Here is a 12,334-nt window from a genome sequence, read left to right as displayed (position 1 = left end):
CATCTTTTCCCTTGACTTTTCTCCATGCCATTTTAAAGCTATTATTTTCACTTTTGTCTCCAGCCAAGTTTCCATAAGGAGACATTCACACATGCCAGAGCAGTAGTAAGGCAGTCAAAAGAGCAGCAACTTCAAAGAGCGTTATAGAAAGTATCACAGTCAAAAGCAACAGGGAGACAAGAAAAATTATAGCAACATTATCAACCTGTGTCCCCCAGTAAATAAGAGAAAGCAGCCCAAATGAAAAGGACACCTGCTTTATAACAGTTTGCAGGAGAAAATAAATTCCATTTCCTACCCTTTTTACTATTTCAAGGAGAAAGACTTTATTTTCTTGATACAAAAACCAGCCTTTCCAAAACAGTGCAAAGGCATGGCTCTCTGCACTTGCAGACAAAGAACCACGCATCCCTCGTGCGTTAACTACTTTTGCCTGCCTGGAAAAGTGTCCATGACCAGCTCTTTGGAAATACAAGTAGATAGGTTTACACTGCAGTGCTGCCTTCTCGACAAGGTTTTCCAAAGGAATTCAGTTGGACAAAAAAAAAGAAAAAGAGAAAATGCTTTCCTGAGCTGATTCATATGTTCATGGAGCTCACTTCAAAATTTAGCGGTTTATAAATCTAATGCTTTCTAACACTTTCTTTCATACAACCCCCAACTATAAATATTGTAGACTACCAAGGAAGTTAATGCACAGTGTATTAAACATAAATTTAATATGAAATAATGTTTGTTAATTTGTGCATGGATTCCATGTAATGTCATTACTGTAACACTGTGCTTTTAAAAAGCAAATCAATACATTTAACATACTGAACTGAAGCTGATATTTAACTTTATTCAAACGCAAACTAAGCCATATAAAATAAATTTATGACTTTTATGCTTTTGTATTTGAGAAATAAGGTTTTGACTATTAGAAATTAATGTTTAATAGATTTGAAGAATAAAACTAATGTTCCAGAGTATGTATCTGAGTGTATTAATCCTGTATTCTAATTGTGAGTTTTTCTTATTTCTGATGTAGGGCAGTAACACGAATGAATCCCAAATACACTGATCGTTGTTTCAGATGTTTCCCAGATTTGGGCAATGAAGGAAACATTGACTGAGGTCCCCAAGAATCTCTAATTAAAAGTCTACAACTGCCATGGAACTGTCCTTTTTAAAAAACCCATGAGGGGCCAATAATTGCAGGCACCATGAGCAAAACCTGTATCTGCTAATCAAAGCCATTAGTGCCATGCAACCAGAATGGGACACAGGAAAAGGACAACACACACAGACAAGTGCCTTGCTACCACTGACTAACCCATCAATTCTGAGTTGAACCCACTGGGGAGAGAAGCTGCTAGAAGCAACACAATTTATGCACTCAGCTGCTCTATAGAGAAAGGACAATCTGCCCAGGAGGAAAGTCTGAAAGTCTACAGTCACCTTCTACTGAGGAGCAATCCATCAGCTGCTAACGCCACCTTTATCAACACACTAGAAATCTGGAAAGGGCATTTTACAAGAGCAGATTGTGATAGAACAAGAGAGGATGGTTTAAACTGAAAGATGGTAGAGTTAGATTAGATACTAGGAAGAAATTCTTCCCTGGGAGAGTGGTGAGGTGCTGGCATAGGGTGCCCACAGAAGCTGTGGCTGCCCTATACTTGGCAGTGTTCAAGGCCCGGCTGGACAAGGCTTGGAGCAACTCAATCCAGCGGAAGGTGTCCCCGCCCATGGCAGGGAGTTGGAACTGGATGAGCTTTAAGGCTGCTTCCAATCCAAACCAGTCTGTGATTCTATTAACTTTTAATTCCCATTTTGTGTTGATCTTTCTATTCATATCACGCCAACGTTAAACATATATATACACACACAATACAAACACACTATGAGACACTCTTGTCAAATGTAGCAAAGTTCACTCCCATGTTTGTGGTCACAATTCAACTACATTGCTGATGCTTACAGTGCATTATGTCTCAAGTCATCTGTAACTAGTAACTCAATACAACTCAGTACATCCATGGTAACAGTGTGTACTGAAACTGCTATTTCTGAATACGGTTCTCATTTAACCTGAGGTCCATTAACATGCTTTTAACAGTGCTGATGGGACTGAGCACTAAAAAGCAGAAATGGTAACTTGCAGTCAGATTCACTATAAGGTTGGGTTTTTTTCACGGCTGCAGTGGTGCAATATACACATCAGGGCATTTACTGTTTCAGTAACAAAGTTTCACTGACAAAACCATAATTCAGTATTATTTTGGGAGTCATGGGAAATAAAGGCTTAACGGATAAAAATATAATAATAATAAAAAATAAAATTTGAAAGCATTCATTATTGAGTCAAAGTACAGTTTTCAGAAATCTTATGGAGCTCCAAGAACATAAAATCCTCCTAAACTCAGATGTAACATCTCTTAGGTAGTCCAAAACTGAGAAACCTCTGCTGATTCCACTGAACAGGTGGTTGCCTCTGCTCAGCCATGAATCCCTACTTCTTCACCTCTCTTTCTTATATTGTACTATATTTTTGTGTTCTGTTTTCTTTGTCTGTTAGTCTTCTTATTCCCTCTCAAACACATCCCTTGCCCATTCACTTCTTTCTGTGCTTGTTATCTTTCTCTCCACCTATGCTTCTTTCCTGCTCTGACAAAAATACATTTCAACATTACTGTTCAGAACCACTGGCATAAACCAGCTGTAAACAACCTTATTAACCACACAATATTATTCCTTACTTCTAGAAATGGAGGGAGCAAACCCAACAACAATGGTGATGCATCCACTTTGCAAACATAAATGAAAGCCTTTAGACAAAACAGCTATTGGAAAAAACAAAACACATGACCAAACCAGCAGTAAAATCATACGAAATCATTGTAACTGTGTTCACTGTCAACCTGCCTTCTACCTGTCCTTGTCCTTATACACCGTCATTATGGCTCCTTCACAAATTCATTTCAACTCTCAGACTTTTAGTCTATGAAATACAGGTTTTGACACATACGCACACTGGGCAGTCAACATCCAGGATGAGCACAGCTATCTGCTTTCCTCAAGCATTTATGTATCAGAAACCTCAAGTTAAGAGGTATTATTAACTACGTAAGAGCCATTATTACATATTTCCTCAAAGCAGAAGAAGGTAAAACTGCATCTAAAAGCACTCTGTACACAAATGAAGCTTAATGGGAAAAAAAAAGAGATACCAAAGAGAGACAAAGGACATTACAGGAAAAGAATGAGGACACAACCCCCAAACCCACTACAAATAGATGTATTTACTGTCCATAATTCTCAAGAAACCATTACTAATTCTTGCAATAATAAAAGCCATGTTCATTCTGCAGGACTATACCAAAAAAAAGAAATAAAAATCTATGAGCAAATTCCAGCAATAGGTTAAAATATGTTTTACAGATGACTTAAGTAAAACTAAGGTAAACACAATGGAGAGGCTATTACGCCAGTACATTAATATAATTACCTGAATGCACACAAGTACGTAGGTAGGCTGATGCTTAAAGTAATGACCTTTTACATTTACAAAAGAATCAAGAGAGATGTGAAATACATGAAGCATACTGGGGTTTTATTCAACCATCATTTATACAAAAACACAGTATGAAATTCCTACATCAATGCAAGTTGATGTTTCAGTTAAGAGACTGTATCAATACATATATTTAAAGCAATCTGTTAAGAATATAGCTTAAGAAGAGGGCTTTGAACATATTTTCAAGTTCACCAAATAAGAGATCATTAAAATATTAATTTTGAATGAACCAAAATAGCACCCACAATGTAACTTTGTAACATGAGGACAACCAATATGCTCTGCTAAGCTATCAAACTGGACAGCAAACAGGCACAGTACCTATATACTGAGGTATAGACCCCCAAGAGATTGTAAATCACATACCTGCGCCTTTCCGCACAAAACACAAGCCTCAGAAGCAAGCTATAGCATGTATTTCTACAGCATTGTAGAAGAACATGAAAGTTCAAAGAGACTCCTAAAAAAATGAAAAAATAAAAATAATAGGCAAAGGAGGAACTTTACCCTCATGTGATCTCAATTCATATTTAATGTTCATTTATCTGCATTACAGCGCAGATGACAGGGAATAAAAAATTACACTGACATGACTGGTTTGCTGAGTATATTTTAACCATATATCTTCTGTATGTTCTCCACCCTACAAAGAAAACTTGCTATTCACAGTCTCAGCAATACAAGTAAGAAAAGGACTTACATACTGGTAAGTGTTCAGATACTATCACTTTTCAAGTGCTGTATCTTTAATCTGATCTACTACACAAATGAAGAATATGGGATCATATTGGTCATTTACTATTCCTTATGGTCATCTTTTAAAAAAATACATATATTCATGAAAATTAGTATCTGCACAGTAAAAACAAATTCAAATGAGTGTCCTCCAAGGGAAAAGCAAACTGCTATATGTATTTTTGGCATCAACCTGCTGGGCAATCAATACCCACACAGCTCTGGAGAAAACAGAATCATGGTGTTATGTGAGAAAGCTGGGGTCACTGCAGAGGAGGAAGGGAAGGAACAGATACTAAGGGGCAAAAACGATTTAAATCTACAGAAAAACAAGCTTCTCTCATTCCACTGATGGTAGACGCTTACCAATAAAGTATCTCGAACGACACGGCTATGTATAACGTCAGATTCAGTTTACACTATAAAGCTCATTCAACACATCTTCTAATTCAAAACAAAACATAGTTCTCTCCATCTCCAGATCCTGTAAGAATTTCCCTGCTACTTACAAAAATCTTTCATAAATTCTAAAGAATTGTGGGTGGAAAATAAGTCCTAGCTATCAGAAACTAATCTGGATTTAGATTTCCACTGTTTCAGCGAGAGCGATGGGAGCTCCTTTATCACTGCACCAACACACTGCACTGACTCAGTCCAGGAACCACTAAGGTCTTTTGAGCACTGGCTTAATCAAGCCCAGTTCTCAGCCCTCAGTCTTGCATGACATCAAGCAACACGTTCCTTGGATCTGTGATGTCTTAAAAAGCTAGGGAAGTGTTATCCCTATTCAATATTTAGTGGAAGATCCAAGATAAACACTCTTCCATATCATGCTTACTTAAGAAATCACCAGTACCAGATATCCACTGCCCCCCTATGATAGATCACTGGGGCCCACTTGCCTTTCCTTCTCTACACCACCTACTGAAAAATCCAATGAGCTACCTCCTCAGTCACTGCACCTCCCAATCTAAACAGAAACAAAATTCATTTGATTATGTTTAAATTGACATGCAAAGCTCAGAGCTGCAGAACTTGAAGAGGGAATATAAATTCAGTTCTGACAGGCATCTTCAGCATATGACTGGGGCAGAGATAACCTCAGAGATACTGGATGTGTGGCACACCCAAGATCAGAATGAGGTCTGAGTGCAACACTGACCAGAGACATCTAGAAGACCAGAAACCAGGCCCCATATTTTACTGCTAATGACACCATTCTTAAACCTTCCTCTTAAAAATTCAACTATTAAAAAAATGGGAGGGAAGAAAATAAAGTTGACAAAGAAAAGGAAACAGATGAGAGAACAGTTTCACTGTCCGGGTTAAAAGAAATGTAAGAAAAGTACAGTAAATAATAACTAACAAAAAGTCACAGATTTGAAAATATCTGCAATTCTTCTATCCTGTAGTATCTCCCAGATTTCCAGTAATGTGACTGGCAACCTGATAAAGCAATAGATATTATGCATATTCACATGATTTACTAATTCTTCTTGAATTTATAGAAGTATCACAACTTCAAATGGCTCAACCTTGATTTTAGTCATCCTAAATCAATCTTCTAGATCACACTCAGAGTGCAAGCAGGTAAGTCAACATGTACCCTGCGTTCAAAGGAGAGTTTTGACACTACAAAACTGAATCTGGAAACAGAAAAGCTCCTCTAATAGTCAGTGGCATTCACAGATAAAGAAGCTATTATGCGATTCAGAAAGCTTTTTGATCTGCTTCTCACACAGAACACTACCAACTCCTTTTAAGTTCATCATACCGCTTAGAAAAATGTACCAGTGTATGTTCCTTCACAGACATTCTTCTATGATTTTTTTAATGCATTTCACCCATACTGCTCCCCCAAATAAAATGTTAAACTTAGAGTGAAATACAAATGCTGTACACAGAGCACGTGTATAAAGACTGAGCTGTACTGTTTATAAAAATAGGCTTCAGTGTATCATAGAAGTAAATAAAACCTTTCCTATTACAGTCATTTTAGACATTGCAAGAATCCAGAAGGAAGGCTGGTAAGTATTACTAGGGCAGCTACAGCACTTCTCTAATTGATAGAGACACACAAATCTCTGACATAAGTATGGCCTAATTTCAAATTATCACCTGATAGGAAATGACCTTCAGATTCTTTGTACGCTGGGAAGAGGGAATAGCAGGTTCCTCCCAGCTACCACTTCACCACATACACTAAACATTTTGTCTTTTTATGCAGGCCCATGACTGCTCTTTGGCAAAACTGAAGTACAAGAAGCCCATAAGTAAGACTCACAATGAAACATTACAAGTAAGTGTAGTCATAATGCAAAGGATTAAAACATTTCCAGCATCTCTGGTCATGCCTAATTCCTCTGTCACTAATGAAGAATAGTCCTAAAATAGTGATCAAAATTAGATCTACAACACAGAAGTATTTTTATATATAGAAAATAGCAGAAAGAATAAACAGTTCCAGCTTCATCTACATTAGGCTTTAGTGCTCTTTTAATAACTACTGCAAACATCAGTTCAGCTTGAGCCAATCCAAAAAGCAAGAAGACACTAGCAAAGACACATTACTGCCTTATTTTATATACAAATCCATACCCTAAACCAGGGTTCAGCATCACTATCTCAACTATCAGTTGATGGCTTAAGCCTCCTGCAGAAAGCTTTCTACCTTTGTTACTCTGATGGAACCAAACCAGTAACAGGAATCCAACAAAACAATCTGAAGAAAAATTATTAATTGGCAATACCAGTTTCAACTGCAAAGTCCTACACAATTTCATTATGCTATCAATGTCTTGAAAACCTTAATCAAGCTTCCTCCTGATAATAAAAGGAGGGGAAAAAAGCACAGAAAACAGAAGCAGAATATATACTAGTAGCATGCAACACAATTCTTGATAGAAAACCTTAGGTGGTCCTAGCAGAACATACCAGAATGCTTCTGGACCTTCAGTGTATTACCTTAACTGAAACTACAGTGACCCCACTGACTCATAATCTGTAGCTTCAACTGCCACCAAAATATCAGAGATATAAATAATGTTAACATATATAGCAATAAAACAAATGTATCTATATATTCTATATACAACATAGAGACAGAATATAGAGGATACAGCAATTAGCAGTATGGCCAAATAATTCAATATGAAGGTTAGTAATTGCTACTCAAGAACACAGACAAAAAACCTATGCAAATAGAAATCCAACACCGATGTCCATGGTTTTTTTTGCCCAATGTATTCTGTCCCCAGTGTCCATTGTACATGTCTACATATATTAATAATCTATGGGCACCAAAGCCTCATAACATGTGGTCAGACTGTCACATATTAAGATTTCCAAATTACCTGATTTTACATGGAAGCAAACTGATGTTCAGTTTCTTTAAGCTCTTCTTACTGGCCTTCACAACTATTGCCTTAGTATTTACTCGGACTGAAGGTACCACAGATGCTATTCAGAGAGCATGCTAGCTCCACACTTTCTAAACCACAGAAAATCTACAGATGGTGACTCCACACCTGGTTTTCACACAGCTCAGCACTTTCCTTCTTCTCTTTTTGGCCATTTTTTTATTTTACTGTAACAGAACTGTGACTGTAAAATTCAACTGACTGGACTTGCTTCTTTAAGTCGACTCTCACTTGAGCAGATCCGGATGAAAGAATACAGAAGGAACAATTTATGCAGTTTTGTCACCCGTAAGTTCCTGGCTGTGCGTTGTTTGTCTTTAACCTTTGGTTTTAAATTAATTACGTTTCTCTAGTAATGACCTTTAAAATGGTTTAATTGACCCTTTATGGATTTCCTTTACCATTCACCTTCATTTGATGCTGATGTGCTAGTTGGAACGCTGTTATTTCTGAAAAGTAAGTATCAATATTACACATTTGTACTTATTTCTTCTAGCAATGCAACAATAATGTAACTGTTGTTGTAATGTTCCAATAATAAACAATACTGAAAAGACTCAGTGAAAGAACAAATATAAGCTGCCCTTAGAAGTATTTTTCCTATTCCACCTGTCTGCTATTACAATCTGAACAGCAGCATTCCTAACTATCCCAAACTTTGCATGTGTATGATGCAAAAAGGAGAAAACATCATAAAGCACATCCAGAAAACAAATGCATTTCAAAGACAAAAGCACTGAGTGCAGTATTCCACTAATCCCAATGAAAAAGTCCTGGGATCTGCAATGTCTTGTAATTTTCTCTAGAATCTAATGTTTTAAAGAATGACACAATTTAGTATTATAGGTATAACACACACACTCATTCCTTCCCACAAACTCTAGCTGAGAATTACATTTAACAGGGCACCTTAAAAATCTACATATGTTCAATGAATAACAGCTAAATTAAAAGTAAACAAATTGTGTTATGCTTCAGTTTCAAGCAAGTGAAACCCAGCCAGCCAAATAGTAAGTGGAAAGTACTTTATTTGCCTATAAAAATAGAATTATCTATAACTATAAAATAAATAATTCTTATTTATAAAATATATATTTGTATTATAATGGTAATTTATTTTTATCACACAGATTTTTCAAAGTGTGTTATTCTTTTGATAGCTATACAGCAGGCTTTGCTCTAGCCACTAGTCAAAGAAATCTGTATGTATTCTGAATTCTAATGTAAGAGAAACTACTATGTCAATGAAAGATCCTTAATAGAGCTTTTAAACCTTTCCATTCATTTACATTAATTCACGTTGCAAGACGTAGCCAACATTTTAAACTAACACAGAAGTAAAAGCTGTTTCTATCACCTAAAACTCGATACTGTAACTTACTTTCAGCCATTACTCTTGACTATGTTACCAAGCCAAAAAGCTTTGTAAACTTTTAGTTTCATTGTAAAGACACATTTCTCAATCCTTCACAAAAACAACAGGAGGGAAAACTGAGCATGTTAGTTCACATTTCATTTCAAAGTTCAAGTCTCAAAGAATCACAAATAGAGCTCTAAAGCAGGTCACCTTTCAGTTTCTTTACAGACTTCAATTACATTTAAAAAATAAACAGTAGCCTTTATATAGAGCTTTCAAAGTACAATGTTCTGGAAGAGATCACTGAGTTATCCGCACACAGACTAACCATGCACTATTATCCCTCATCTGATTTTCTGTCAAGAAACTCACCTTTATTTGGAAGAATCTCAGTGCATCAAATAGATTTTTCTGAGATACAAAACACAAATACACAACTTCTTCCCAAAATCCATTTCTTTCTGGCCAGCTCCTAGTCTAAAGAAAAACTTCACGCTAATCTTTTTGCAAAATAATTGTCAGGTGATGTTTATAGACAGCCTATAAACCTGGAAACTAGGAAGCTATTTTCTGCTAAAGCTGGCACAGCAAGTGGACAGGCAACAACAGACATTAAAAGCTTATCATTCTTTGGCCACAGGTTTTAATAGTGCATCTTTGTTCAGCCTCTACCTTTGTTCCCCGAGACAATCACAGTCAGACTTTATGCCAAACTAAAAAAAAACACATCAACTGTATTTCATCTCAGTCTTAGCCCCAGGCTTCAGATCCTGAAACGTGTGTTTGAAAGTATTTATTTAATCCCCAGCCTAATAACTGACTCAAAGCTACCACACAAAAATAACACCCAATCCAGGACTCAGCACTGCAGTTTTGGGGTTGTTTTCTTCCATTCTCACACACTAAAGAAAGCGCCATAAAGCAGTGAGAATCAATCACAGGGTGTCAGAACACAGTGACTTGTGAGGTGCAGAGCAGGGCCTGAATTGGAGGGAAGCTTGTTTGAGGTTTGAGGCCCTTCTTCAGCTTCCATTTCAGCTTCCCCAAGCCTCTGAAGAGATTTTTAATTTCATCCCTCTTGGGTCAAGGGGACCGCTCTTCTCATCTTGTATCACATGCCATAACTTTATACAAAGAAGCACACTACTGGGCTCAGTCAGTAACAAAGGATTTTGATGTTGTGTCAGCCACTGAAGGTGTATCTAAAACTCTGGATTCTCTCCATGCAATCAAAAATGATTTGCTAATAAAAGTTAATTAGAATGTCTTAAAACATTGCCTAGGCAGTCAAATGGTGCCCAAAGAAAAGCTTTTATTCAAGTACAGCATCTTTTTTTGTTATTATCTTACTTGCTTATACAGAGCTCCTTCCACTTTTGGATACAGCCTGGACTAAAATAATGAGGGCAGTGTTAGCCAGAATTTCTGATACAACCATACTTAGCAAAAAACACTGCAGGAATTCAATCAACTTTTAATATTTGAACTGAATGAAAATGTGTGTAAAAATTAATCCCCTGAAAAACCTCTGTCACTAAATAATCAGGAATTTCTTGTCTATAAATAAACAAGATAGTTAAAACCAAAACATAAAGTCTATCAATTCCCATCCGCTACTTGTTTCTCAATCTGGTTAACGAGGTAAAAACAGTTCTTCAGCCATGCTCCATCACACACACCTATTTAACCATAACATTTATGAGCAAGCAACTAGCCCACCTCTGCAAGAAGTCCGACATGCCAAGAGTGCCAGTTATTCTTAGAGTGAGCCATGACCACAGTTTCACGTAATTAGAGATGTTATAAAACGCATCCCGCCCGCTCGCCCCATCCCCCTCCACCACTACCACCATTGCAAGAGTGACTTGTTACACATCGCGATGAGCAAGTCGCATTCCCTGCCCGCGGACAGAGCGGGGATCAGGCCATAAGAAGGGCACGAGATGGGAACAGGGATTCTCTCCGCTCCAGGCAGGCGCCGAGCCTGCCCGCTGCCTCCGTGCGCACGGCGCGGCCGCGGGCCTCGGCCAGCCCGAGAACAGCCTCTTCTCACCCGGCACCCGAGCACACACGGGGTGTCCTCCCGAGGGGCAGTCCCGATGAAGACCAGCAAAACCTGTTTACCCCTTCTATAGGATCGCCGGCGTGGGGTGAAAGGTGCCCCGGCCGCGCCGAACGAGGGGGTCACCCAGTCAAAGCACCCGGGGACGGGGGGGGAATGGCGATGAGGGGGCTCGCAGGACCAGCGCCGGTGCGGGCTGAAGGCGATCGCTGCCTTTCCCTTTCGGCGACGAGGCGCCTCTCCCTTCGGCGGGGTGCGGGGAGGACAAGGGCGGCGGGGTGAGGGGGCACCTGGAGCCCCCCAAGCCCTGTGCTGGGGCGGTGTCGCCTATACGGCGGCTCCGCTGAGGCGTCGGAGCCCTCCACTCCCGCCCGCCCGCGGGGCCTCGCTGCGGGCGGCAGGGCCCTGGGGAGCGGGTTACCCCGGCCTCCCGCGCCTGAGGGCGGAGGACTGCGCGGCGCTCACTCACCTCGGGAGGCAGCAGGCGCCACCGGGTCTGCATGGCGAGAAGGATCCCTCGGGGCCGCGCTCCGCCGCCGCTCGCTGCCGGGCGGGCCCCGCAGACCCCGCGAGCGCTGGAGAGGCTGGCGCCCCCCCTCACTGCCTGCCGGCCCTGCTCGCTCGCTGGCTCCGCGGCCAAGGCCGCCGCAGCTACCGGCAGCCAGCGCCCCCTGGCCGGCCCCAGCGGCAGCGCATGGCACTGCGGCACCGCCGGGGAGGCTGTGCGGAGCCTGCCGCACCCCCGCCCCGCGGCACGGGGGGCCGGGCAGGCCGCGGCGCAGCCGCCTCCGGCCTGGCCGCTCAACGCCGGGCGTATGCGGGTGGAGAGCGGGAGGAGTCACCCAGGGCGGGGGGACGGAACTGTGGCGGCGCGGAGGGGAGCCCAGCCGCTCACCACGCCGCGGGGTCCCGCCAAGCCCGCACGGCCCCGCAGCCAGGGCCTCCCGCCTGCACACACCGCTCCACACACATGGAGACGCGGAGGGAGGGCGGCACCGGGCGGGGGCCGCAAACCAGCCGCAGGCAGCCCGGCAGAGGGGCTGCGTGAGGCGCGGCTGTACCGCTGCCCGCGCCGCGGGGAGGCACCCACCGCTACCCGGCACTGCGCGGCCGGGAGACGAACCGAGGGCTCGCGGCTGTGAGCCGTAGGTGGTTTATTTCACCGTTTCATGTTGAAGTACCTTTGAAATCACGAGAGGGGC

The 12,334-nt window shown here is 41.2% G+C and overlaps 1 protein-coding gene across 1 annotated transcript in view; it reads right to left on the bottom strand.

Moving 5' to 3' along the window:
- Positions 1-11,793, bottom strand: part of ZFYVE9 (zinc finger FYVE-type containing 9) — a 68,708-nt gene extending 56,915 nt beyond the window's left edge. The window contains exon 1 of the mRNA XM_062623186.1: positions 11,602-11,793. The gene's annotated coding sequence lies outside the window, so the exon portion shown is untranslated. The remainder of the gene's footprint in view (positions 1-11,601) is intronic.
- Between the last annotated feature and the right edge of the window lie 541 nt (positions 11,794-12,334).

Source organism: Pezoporus occidentalis, unplaced genomic scaffold, assembly GCF_034315485.1.
Source record: "Pezoporus occidentalis ecotype Australia unplaced genomic scaffold, CSIRO_AGI_Poc_V1 ctg25, whole genome shotgun sequence".
Taxonomy (NCBI): domain Eukaryota; kingdom Metazoa; phylum Chordata; class Aves; order Psittaciformes; family Psittacidae; genus Pezoporus; species Pezoporus occidentalis.
Note: the sequence above shows the minus strand (reverse complement) of the source record. Positions and strands in the feature narration are given on the sequence as shown.